Genomic DNA, 11,922 nt, shown 5'->3' on the forward strand with positions numbered 1-11,922 from the left:
ACCTCCCTTGACCCACGCTCCATTTGTCTGCTGTTCTTCACTATAAAACTCTTTGAAAGAGTTGGCTCTACTTGTTATCTCCACTTCCCCATCTCCCTTTTTCTCCTGAACTCCCTTCAGGGTTTTCATATCAGCTACTTCACTGAACTCTCCTTCCGAAGTTGTTAATGATTCACATTCTGTCAAAGCCAGTGGCCTGTGTCCTTACCTTGCCCATCTTCTCAGCTGCATTGGATGCTATTGGTCACACTCTTCCTCTTTGTTATTTTTATTCATTCATTCATTCATTCATTCATTTATTCAGAAAGTGTTTACTTTCCATCAATCTTGTTTCCATTTTGTTTCAGAGTTTGTGGAAGAAGAGCTTAAGACCCCTCAGTGGTTGTTCCTACCACTGCAGCTGTTCCTACCATTCAGAGGCCTGCACAGAGGGGACTTCAGACTAGTCTCCAGTGCAGCTGAGCACACAAAGCTTCAGGAGGAAACTGCTGAATAAGCACAGAGGGCACCTGTGCCTTCAGACCAGTCAGTGACCTCAGGCTGAGCAGCAGTGAACTGGGGAGCTGAAGCCACCCATTCACCCTCAATTCCTTGGTCACATCACAGCATCTTCAGCAGTGGCCTGCTCTTTCTTCCCATTCACTTCAGGATCTCTGTAGAAGTAGAGATCAGGCATCACCTCCCATGACTACTCATGGCAGATGGTACCACACATGGTCAGAACTTCCCTGGCCAGCATCCACCACATCAGACACTCAATGAGCCCCCTTTTTGTTGCAAGGGATGCCAATGTCCACACAGAGCAATGGTAGGGAGGCTAACACTAGCCAACTCCATGAGAGGCTGGTGGTCAGCGCTGGGATTGGTAACCACCAGATGTCTTGGCCCCCAGAAGACTGCCTGGATCTGGTTAGTGAGGATTCCAGGAGTGATGTGGCCAGCAATGGGAGTGGCTGTAGGGGAAGCAACAAACCTCAGCACAGTTCGCTGGCCAGTGTCTCTGGATGTTATGACACTGGCAGTGGATGGGTTTTCAATGGCAACAATGGCACAGGCTGCCAGCAGAAGCACCTCCCAGGTTCTCTTCAGATTTACGATATAGATGCCATCACTTTTCCTTCTATAGATCTATTCCTCCCTTTGGAAGTTGAGGTTGGTGCCGCATGAGTAGGTTCCTGCTGCAAGGACTTTGAGGACATCCTTTTCTTTCCCTGGCAGGACATCAAGGGCTCTGGACATTGTGAAAGTCTCCCTTTAAGTTATGTGGAGACAGAAAACAATGCTGTATGGACCCCTCTCTGGGTGTCACAGCATTGGTTAAAAAGGACACTCGTCCTCTTTAAACAATTTCTCCTCTTTCTGGAAAACCACACTGTCTTGGTTCTCCTCCAACCAGTCTCCTTTGTTCCCTTTTCCTCCCCAACAAAAACTTCTCATTGCAGAGTCCCTGGGGCTTGGTTCTTGGACTCCTTGTCTTAGGTATCTACTTTTTCCCCACAGGTGATCTCCACTGCTGAAAGCAGAAATCACAGCACATACTTCCTGGACTTAAAGTCTTCCAGTGGCTTTCAGTTGCAAGCAGAATAAAATCCGAGGTCCCTACTGTGGCCTTCAAAGCCCTACATGATAGATTCTCTGCCTACCTTTCCCCTGTGCGATCTGTGCTGATTTTCTCTGTCCCTTGGTCAGGCCATTTGCTCCTGCCTTGGAGTTGTTGGATTAGACTGCTTTTTTCACATCTCTCATTGGCTGTTATAGGAGACTGCTCTGCATGGCGTGGGCCCAGATAGGACCCATGCCCACGGATAGCTTTTCCTGTGGGGAATCAGGCCTCATTGTACCTAGGCCGCTTTGAGACTTGCTTTTTGCTAAAAGCCCCTCTGAATTGAGGCAGCAAACATTTACTGCATATCTTTAAAGTAACTTCCTAAAATCTATGCTAAACCTTCCAAGGATGAGTGTAACCAGTTCAACCACTTTTCCCTTTGCATTTGCAAATATCTTTCTTCTGTGATGTGATTAGTGGCATCCTCTCCTTTGTTTTCTATAAAAGGCAACCACCTTAAGTGAACCTCTGTGTAGTAAATGAGGATCATCATGCAATTTGCCCAGAAAAGCAATAAAAGCTTGTCAAGGCAAGGGTCAGGGTGCTCTCCTCTTGAGAGAGTTGCCAAAGTGCTCTGAGGCGCCCTCCCATTGATAGAGTGGCTGTGCAGTCCATTTTCTTCCATAGGACTCGGTAGTCCGTGGGAATTTGTCTCATATCTCATCTACAATGTCTCAGACCCCATGAGCCGGGATTTGCATCAGGCTGTTCCTTGTCATCATTTGGATTATCTGGGTCTTAACCACCTCAGAAAAGTCATCCTTGACCACTCTAGATTCAGCAGCTCTCCCTATCACACACTCATATATCTTATCCTATTTTATTTTATTCATGTCATTTATTAGTAACTAAACTTTCCTGATTTATGTTTTACAGTTTATTTTCTGACATCAGCACATAAATTCCATGGGAGGCAGGGTCTCTCTTTCCCTTGTTCACTACTCAGCTTAGTTAAGGTTTTTTGACTTGAAGGTTTGCTGACTGACAGTCCAGCCAGACATTGGTGTAGGGATATTAGGACTTTAGCAGACTCCCTTGAGAGTCAGTCAAAGACAGGGGAGGACCCAGTTATATCAGTGGGGGTACAGCTAGGAACGGAGAGTTTTGTTGAAGGAACTCTGCCCTTGGTTGCTGGGTATGGCCAATGTTTTAAACTGACTTCCTTTGTATGTTGTGACTCTACCAAAATGTTAACAACGTTCCCTTACCCTTTCTGTTGATTTTCTTTCAAAGCTGTTGTTAACCCAGGATCAGTATGACTTTGGTACACACTGTTCGTAGACCTTGGTTTCCCTATTCATGAGGTAATTTGGTTTTTGGTAGAAAACTCCTAATCTTTCTCTCAGCGTTTTATTTCTAATTGCCTGATGTCTCTTTAAAGAACCTCAGGCTACACTCTTTCTGAAAATGAATTAATTTAACAATAATTTATAAAGAATTTTCGAAAAGTAATCGTACTTTTAGAACTTTATCCCAAAGTAGTCATAAATTTGAACAGAGAGTCATTTGCAACTGTATTCATCTTAGAATTGTCAATAATAATTAAAAAGTCAGAAACAACTTAAATAATCAACAGTAAGAAAGGTTAAGTAAATTTAGGTACTATGTATTTGAGTATTATAATATTGGAATATATTTGAATATTGGAATAAAGACACCAAGAACCATTAGAAATGAATATTCCCTAAAATATGATAATGAGAAAGAAATTTTACAATTCACTATTAAGTTTTTTATAATTTCAATCTATAAAATACATATGTTCATAGGAAGAAAAGCTAAAGGAAATAGAAATATAACTTAAAATTATCTCTGGGTCATGGGGTTAGTCTATTTTTTATGTTATTATATTCAAAGTCAATGAATATGCAGGTCTTTTTGCAGCCAGTGAATTGCACTTTTAGTCAGAAATGAATTTGATTTTGAAGTCAGAGTCTCAGGTTTGATACAGTTTAGCTCAGCAAATATTTAATGAAGGCTTTTTATGAAGCAGGTGCTGTGCCATGAGTTGGGAATAAAACCAGGATGAGTAAGGCAAAGTCTGCCTAACAGACAGACTCAAAACTGAAACCCTGTGATGGAGGTAATTGCAGGGCACTGTGGGGGCAAGGTGAAGGAGGCGGTATTTGGGAGGGAAGGGTGAATGGAACATAGAGCTTCAAAAAATGTGTCCTGAAGTTTACTGGGTCCTGGGTCTTGTCTCACTTGTTTGCTTGCTTGACTTTGGGCTAGTCATTTAGCCTCTCAGCCTCTCAGTTCTCCATCTGTAAAATGAAAATAGCACCACCAGCTCTGTCTACTAAGCCAGGTTGTGATTTTTGCAGATCATGGCAAGACACTACAGAAAGGCCTTTGGCACCTGACAAGTGCTGTCAAGGGCTTACAGACTTCATCTAAAGTGAGCAGGAAGTAGAAGCCTTGATTTAATGATTAACAGAGCAGCAAGGCCTGGGGGTCACTTGGATGACAATTCTCTTGTGCATTGGATGAGGTTGCCACTTCTCTCTTCCTCTGACCCTAGCAGCTATTTTGTAGTGTGTTATTGCTCAAAGAAAGTGAAAAAGAGCTGATGAGGGGATGAAATGAGGGTCTGAGAGATTTTTAGCTTTTATAATGTAGTGTCCCCTCCATCACCTCCTGAGTTGACTCTGGGGTGATCGGAAATCATGTTTTATGACTCAGAGGATATGATGCAGCAATTGAGGACTCGAGTCCCTATTATTTTGAAATTAACAAGCTCAGGTACTATCTGAAATTAGACTGGAGTACTTGTAGACCTTGATGCTCAGTTTGCAATGGTTTAAGCTGGATTCTTTTGTGTCAGTGGCATCTCCCATGGGCTTCAATCTCTGGGTTACCACAAATTTCAGAACAGAAGGGAAAAGCTGAAGCTCCTTCTTCTGTGGTCAGATCTCAAATCTCACTTATGAAGGCAAAGTGACTAGAGATGGGATTTGGTATTGCCCTAAAATAGTTTACTTCTGTTCTTCTTTTGTGGCAACGCTGATTCTTCTCTTGCACAGAGTACTTGGTTCATTCTCTCTCAGTTTCTATCTCTCTATGATCCTTCTCTTTTTTTTTTAATCTCCTCTCTTCATTCCCCTCCCTTTTATGTTTGACAAACATTTACTAAGAATCTATTATCATCTGGCATTGTTTTAGGTACTGTGGACAAAACAGATGGAAAATGCCACCAAAAGTTTTAGATAAATGCCATGGAACTTCTGGAGATATATGGCTGCTAGGCAACATGAACCCAGGCCTTCCTGGATCTCTCAGGGTGGCTTCAAGGAAAAGGATTTTCTCAGCGGAGTTTAATAGTAAAGTGAGAACCTGGACATGCAGGCAGAGAGTGGAGAAAAGAGCCCAGACAAGGACAGGGAAGGGGAACTGTAGAATGTGTCCCCAATAGACGGGGAAGTACCGAAGGAGACAGATGCTGGCCTGCCTTGTTTCTCCCTCTCTCACGGAGGACAAATAAAAACTCACTCAGCCATGAGATTTCCATTTCTTAGCATAAAACCTTTCCCTCTTTTGGTTCTGAAGGCATAACTCTGTACACTTGGCATCTTCCAAAACTTTTAACCCACTGGCTGAAAAATGTTGGTATAAAAATATAATAATAGCAACATTAATATATGCAGTTTGAAAAAGCTCTTTCCTTTTAAGTTACAGAAAACTTTAGCATCATAATTAGCAACATCCATGTTTTTGTTTTAAAAGTCTGCTTTCTCCATGTGACACTAAATAAAACCATTTTATAACTGCAGTCCAATCCTTAAGAAGCTTGATTGTACCCTTCTATAAGCTATCAAGTACCTTGAGGACAGGGACTGGGTCTTATTTATTCTTCTAATCCAAATATGGTGCTTCATAAAAGTTTATTGATTGACAGTAATAATGTGAACAGCCACATAATGGCATGTATTATGAAAAATCTGGAAATAAGAATGAAGTGATAGCAGCCCCATTTTCCAGGAAGATAAATTGAGACAAGGTCCATGAAAAGCTCTGCTTAGCCTTTCTGCCAGCATTTGACAAATTTCTCTTCCGAATTTTGGCCCCATGGTGAGTTCTGCATGGCCTTGGCAGAGTAGGGCCTGCCGTGTCTACCACATGGCTGCTCCCCTGCCGTGCCAAAGGATGAGGCCATTTGGAGACAATCACCTTCTGTCTCTGAGCTTTGACATCTGGAAGGTGGACAACCAACAGGCCTTGGCTGGGCTTCTTGGCCCTTCAGCTTGCCGCATGTTGGTTGGAAGCCATTTTTTTTTTTTCAGGAAAAAGCCATGGTGGCGAAGGTCGCCTTCTGGCCAAATAATTTCGGTCCAGGGGCACCAGGTGCAACCGGGAGTCTGAGGCAATGAACAAATGTACAAATGACTTTGTCTTAAAAGAAAATAAGATTTTGACAGAGTTGTGGTTGTTCTTTGCTCAATAGGATTGGCACTCATTCTGTGGAGAAGCGACGTAGTATGGCTTGGTTAGAATCCAATTTTAGTAATTAGTTCTATTCACAATAAGGCGTGTTAATAGGTCCCATGTTGAGCAGGCAGAATCCTCTGTCTCAGGTGCCAAGTACCAATTAATGAACTCAACATTCAGGTCCCACAGGTAAACAACCATTCTGTATCCATTCTCTCGAAGCTGTAGCACAGATCCTAGGTATACAGACTGTAAGCTCCAAGAAGACAGGGGTCATGCCTGTTTTGTTCATCACTATATTCTCAGTTGCTTAGGTTACCCCTAGCACCTATGTTAGATTACAAAAACACAGTAATTCTTCCCCACCCTTTATCCTTGCTTTTTGTAGTACGAGTTTGCAGCTCCTGGCCTTGGGGCTTGCTTTGCCATGCGACGTGGCAGAAGCTACATAATGTCAGTTGTGGGGTAGGACTCCAAGAGGCCTTGCACACTTCTACACTCCTTCTTGGACCCTGCAGAGCCTCAATGTGAATGAACTTGGGTTGGCCTGCTGGCAAGACACAGGCCTGGTCAGTTTTATCACCCTAACTGACAACCAGCCAAGCCCCAGAAGTATAGCTGCTTAGGTGACCAGTACCATCAGATCACAGATGCATGAGTGAGTCTAGCTGAGTCCAAAAGAATTGTCCAGCTAGGCTCAACCCAAAAGGTCACCCAAAGGAATATGAACTAAAGAAATGTTGATTGTTTTAAGCCACTAAGTTTGAAGTGGTTTGTTATGCTATAAAAGCTAACTGATTAAGCACCCAATATAAATTTGCTGAGAGATGGATGGATTATTGATTAATCTCAAATGCTTTGCCCAGTCAATCTCTTTTATATTATTGTTTTACTTTCTTCCTAATACTTACCATAAGCAGAAGTGACTTGTTCACTTATTGGTTTGTTTCCTTTTTATCTCTTTCCAGTACGTAAGCTCTTTAAGGATAGGAAGGGATCTTGCCTATCTTAACCTTTAAATTCCTATAACCTAGAACAGTTGAGAGCACACATAAATAGTGATCAAATGAAAGAGTGAGTTGATTTCATTAATATTATTTATAGTGAGATTAGCTGAGCAAAGAGCTTGAAAAGTGAATATCACATATATTGGCGAAGGTGTCCTGTTCTGTTTGTGTGTTTTCCTTGGAGGCAAGGAAAAACATTTTCTTTGACCCTTTTAGGATCTGGCTGGGTCTGGAAATTAAACTGACAAAGATAGATTAACAGGAGAAAAACATGTCAATTTATTTACATGACACAGGAGTCTTCATTAAAAAATAAGGACCTGAAGAAATGGTTAACCCTAAGCATTTTTATGTTAAATTTGATAAAAAGTAGATAATTGGATAGAAATTTGAAGAGGCAAAGAGTGTGAGGTGGGCATAGAAAACTGGAGGAAATTTAGCAAGGACTGTTTGGATTCCTCTTCTGTGACTGTTGGTCTTCGAAAATAAAGATGCTCCCCTCCTCTAAATATAAGGAGGGCATCTCTCTCCTGAGGGTCTTATGACTTGTTTCGGGGAGAATGGGGGGAGGCAGTCAGAGTGTCAGTCCTGCTTCTGCTGTTTTCTCAAACTCCTTCAGCTTAAAATATGTCAATGTGCCATATTTTAGTGCTGAACCCTATCACTAGAAATTTCAGACAGTTTTGACACTGTCACAAATCATAGTCATTTTTTACTTTAGGAGGAGGGCAAAGGATGTAGGGAGAGATTTCCTTTTCTCTGCTCAGATTGCCCCTCCCAGGTAACTGCCGGCATGGCTTCTCTAGAAGCCTGGCTCTGACCATGAGCCGCACATGTCATAAGCGACACAAAGTATATGGCTGGCAACGTGCCCAGTACACAGAAAATCTCGTGTGGAGGGATTCAACTAGGTGGGTTAAATCTGTCAATTATTAAGACAGTGTGCGCTGGTTCCCTCGGAAATGTAAGGTTTGCTAGGATCTTTCTTTTTCACTCCTTTCCATGTGGGGCTTGCGTATCAAGTTTCTCTTCCTTAGCCTGTCTTTTGGGCTATTTATTTGGCTTTCATATCAGCCCATCAGGGCACTGACCTCAGGGGGTGAGCAAAAAGAAGGGAATCCAGAGGCTGGCCCACCTGCACCTCTTCCTGTCAGTGACATCGTCAAAAGGGATTTATTAAGCCCTGACTTGTGCCTAATCTCCCTTGGAGTCTAAATGTGTTTCTGAGAAATCTCAGACCTTAATAGGTATCCAAGTGTTTCAGGTTCATTCGCAGATGAGCCTTACTGGTAATTCGAATGTTGGGAAACAATGTTCCACAAATTCTTGTCGTCTTTTTATTCAATTACTACCTATTATTATGGGTTTGTAAACTGAATACATTCAATTCACACTTGCTGAGCAAATTTGTATAGAACTCTCATTCCAGCAAGTCAATATAGGTGGCATTTTCAAGCTAACCCTTTTGCTCTGGATAGATAGCACACCCAGCCTCTCCTTCCCATTCGCCCATATCAGTGCCCTGACCCTTGCTTATACGTAGCCAGGACATCTGATCCTGGGAAAGCAAAGGACGAAGGAGATCAAAATGTGGATGACAGGAAGCTCAGCAGGAGGATATTAACACTAATTACAATACTTTTTCCTGACCACAGATAATGATGGCTTTCTTTGTTCAGTATCCCCAGTAAATCCCCTCACTGCAGATTTCCATATTCTGAACCAATCTGAGCATCTGGATGGAACTGTTGTTAGGGCAGAATTATCCATTCCAATTAGAGAAAGTAGAGAGTAGCCTCCATGTTTCGATTCCCCGATCATCTGTGGTAACTGGATTTAAGGGGTTTTATGAAGCTGTCCCTAGAAAGAAGCATTAACTATGATATGACCTATGAAGCATGTGCAGAAGTTATGAGCTCAGGAAGGGTAGGGACACACTTAAGTATTTTGAATTGACACTTAATTTTTCTCCCCTCACTGTGCTTGCTTTGTGCTGAATTAATTCCACTTTTATTTTGCTTTTAAATAAAGATTCATAGATGGCAGCTGAGGTCCTTCTTAGGGTCTTTATGATTTGGGATTAAGATCCTTAACTGCCTGGGCAACTCGTTAGCATGTGCAGTCTAGCCACTTGTGTGCAGAGTCATTGGAGGGAAGGAAATGAGGGAAAAGACAGCAGCAGAACAAAGCAAAAATAGATTGGTATTTTAAATGATAATAATAATAGTTTACTAAGAATTATTAAATTTAATATTTAAATTATTTAATTTGCTGGGACAATTAACAAGCCTCCTGTAAGGGTTAAAATCGCATGATACTCCTAAGTATAGCAGAATAAATATCTTGGCTAAGATTTAAATTCATTTTGAAAGTGAGGGTTTAAACATCTAATTTAAATTCTAAACCTTGAATCTAAAAAAATTAAGAAAACAAACATACAAACACATTCTACTACACAAAAATCCTTTCCAGCTGGTTGGATTTGTGCTTGTTGGGCAGAGCTTAGTAGGTATGAAGATCAACGTGCAACTTTGAACCCTTAACCAAAACCCACATCTGAAATGCTTCCATGCCAGACAGTCTCCTTCCACCTCCACCAGTGATGAGGTGCCAAAGCAGGTGAATGTCAGGATGCCCTTCCCTAGGCAGACACTCTGCCATGGTGGTCACCTGCTTGCAACAACCCCACGGGGAATTAGTCACGTAGAGTCACACAGCATGAAGCATGAGAAGTTTTTACCATGCAGCTTCTTTTCTAGGGGGTTTGAGTGACCTACCCCTAGCCTTTTGGGATCTGGGCAAAAGAGTAAACAGAAGCTACAGGCCACCATTTCCTATCCACTCCTGGCTCCATCCCACACTTCAAGGGCCTTCATCTCCCTTGGAGCTGGGGACACCCCAACTGGCACATGGAAGTTCCATCCCTCCTGATGCCTCAAGCTGTGCCTTGGCTGCCCTTGGGCCTAAGATTGTGCTATTGGTGATAGGTTCTACCCTTAGGAGGGTGACCCAGACAAGTGCTTTCAAGGCCCTAGCAGTAGACTTAGGACTACTAAGGCACGGACTTCTGAGGCCATGGGTATGAGGGCACGACAGAGGGCACCCGAGGCACAGGTTACGGTGGGAATTACCTTGTGATCCCAAGGACTCCACGTAAGCGAGGCTCTCTACAGGACAGGGGCCCCAGTAACCCGGATGTAAGGGTGATAACCATTGTCTCAGAGCTGCCCCTGTCTATTTTCTGTGAACCACACAAGTGGGTCAGTGTAAACTAACACTGCACGGTTTTAGAATAGTTTCTTAAAGTGTTCATAAGGATTTCCTGGAAAGGAGATTCCTTGATTCTTCTTTGGCACTTTTCCAGTGTTTAATAAGTTTTCTCTCATCTCTGCATCTACCCTGCAGTGGCTGAAAACAAATACTGAGCTGATTAAAAGCTGGTTAAGAACATTTCTGGTCCATAACAAACTTTTATTTATAAGTCATCATGTGAAGGATTGACATGTAAGATTCAGAGAGGGCTATTTGAATTAGGAAGTCAATACCCCCAAATGTTAAATACATTTATATACTCAACATAGTTTACACTAAGTTTGGCACAACTTATAGCATATGGACAGAGGGGTTGTAGTGAGGCAGGTTATTGTTTTTATTAACTGAATCAATCAAGACAGGGCTTTATTTCACATGTGTACATATGCCTCAGTGTTCCTCAGAAAACTGGCACATAGCTAGACATCAGGAAGGTGAAATCAGTGCAGACTCCAGCTTCTGTATCTACAGATTCCCTGAGGGAAGAGCTTTGTCTTGGTCATAATCACAGAGCTTGACTCCAGGTACTTAACAGATGCCGGATGGGAACTATAGGAGGAACTGAAGCAAAGGGATGGTTGATAAAATACACAATTAGTGGGGCACGGTGTTTTAATGGTGTCTGTAGATGAGGATGTGATTAAATATTAACCTTCATTCTGTTTTAAATACAGAAAAGACATTTTCATGTTTCATTGACTTCAGATTTTTTTTCATTTGTTAACTGGAGATTTGAGTCAGGCAATCTTTCTACATCTAAAAGGCTGAGAATAACCCTGACTTGTGTGGGTTAGTTGATCAGGCATTGCCCTGCAAAGCAAAAGGTCACCAGTTTGACTCCCAGTCAGGACACATGCTTGGGTTGCGGGTTTGGTCCCTGCTTGGGGTGTGTACAAGAGGCAACCAATTGATATTTCACTCCCTTTCTTTCTTCCTCCCTTACCCTCTCTGTAAAAGTAAATTAATAAAGTCTTAAATTAAAATGTTGAGAATATATTTCCAATTATTGTGCCCAGAAAGTATTATATTTATACCTTAGTCAATAAAGTTTGGATAGCCATTAGCTTGGGTACCTCGCTAACCCTATTAGCTTGTTGAGGATACAGAATGAATGTAATGTGGTCTCCTCCTTCAGGAGTTAGACTAAATAAAAATGCACATAAAATACAAAATGAACGCATAAAATGCAAAGTGAAAACAGTTAAGTGTTCAACTGTGGGCTATAAAGATGGCTTCCTGAGTGGGGAGCCTTGAAGACTGGGGACAACTTGGGTAACTAGACAGTGGTGAGAAAAACCAGTCCAGGTTGAAGGAAGAGTATGCCTAAGGGTGGGAACAAGCTAACATGTTTGGGAACGCTGAGAATGTGGACCCATGTGTGCACAAAGGCCGGGTGGGAAAGAGCTTGGATGTTTGAGGAGAAGAAGTGGGAAGAAAGCCCCCGTGCCTGAAGACTGGTGACGAGGAGAAAGCGACACAGAGTAGACTGCGGAAGAGCATAAACATGGCCATAGAGGGTCAAGTTAATAGTAAATAGAAGAGACAAGATAAAATATGCTGTAATAGCATTTT

At 42.1% G+C, this 11,922-nt stretch overlaps 1 pseudogene; it reads right to left on the reverse strand.

Annotated features, from left to right (window-relative positions):
* Positions 1-384: 384 nt before the first annotated feature.
* Positions 385-1,239, reverse strand: LOC114494890 (annotated as a pseudogene).
* Between the last annotated feature and the right edge of the window lie 10,683 nt (positions 1,240-11,922).

The sequence above is a fragment of the Phyllostomus discolor genome, chromosome 4, assembly GCF_004126475.2.
Source record: "Phyllostomus discolor isolate MPI-MPIP mPhyDis1 chromosome 4, mPhyDis1.pri.v3, whole genome shotgun sequence".
Classification (NCBI taxonomy): Eukaryota; Metazoa; Chordata; class Mammalia; order Chiroptera; family Phyllostomidae; genus Phyllostomus; species Phyllostomus discolor.